The sequence below is a fragment of the Berghia stephanieae genome, chromosome 2 (genome assembly GCF_034508935.2).
Source record: "Berghia stephanieae isolate SIO BIC M18660-M18661 chromosome 2, UCSD_Bste_1.3, whole genome shotgun sequence".
Classification (NCBI taxonomy): Eukaryota; Metazoa; Mollusca; class Gastropoda; order Nudibranchia; family Aeolidiidae; genus Berghia; species Berghia stephanieae.
In genome coordinates, this window is record NC_088361.1 from 112,260,403 (window position 1) to 112,261,131 (window position 729).

Here is a 729-nt window from a genome sequence, read left to right on the forward strand (position 1 = left end):
TATTATTATTATTATTATTATTATTATTATTATTATTATTGTTATTACTGTATTGTTATTAGTATTATTGTTACTATTATTATCATCATAATAATAATTATTATTGTATTATTATTATTATCATTATTATTATTTTATTATTATTATTATTATTATTATTATTATTATTATTATTATTATTATTTATGTGACCCTCCGCTCCGACTGGTGGGGTTCCTGACCTCCCATAGTGGACAGGGAGGTACATACTGTGTCCTCTATCCCCCTATATCTGTTTTCCAACATGCTTTCTGTCTTTGTCTTGGAATGAGATTACTTGGTTTTGTCCTGGCCCTGTCCGGAGTCCTGGCTGGGAGGGAAACAGTCAAATGCATAGTTATTGTTTTGGGAGATGATATTTTTTTCCTTGTAAATCAACTCTCTGTGTTATGTATTATTATATTTGTTATTTTTGTATTATGTATAATGTAAGCATTTGAGTGTATTCCTCTTTGTTGGATTTTGTGCTTGTGCCCTGATGAGACTTATAGGTGATCTCAAACTAAATACATAGGTGGTATGCTCTTGGAATCTACATCTGATCCCTATTTGTTCCCAGTTCCCCTTTGTCTTACTTTCTCTTGGGTGCTTTGATTGTAATCCTAGAACTTTTTACTATCCCATTTTCTTCCTTTTTACTGGCGCTGATATAACCTAAATGTGTTGCAAGCACCGTAAAACCCTTAAAAC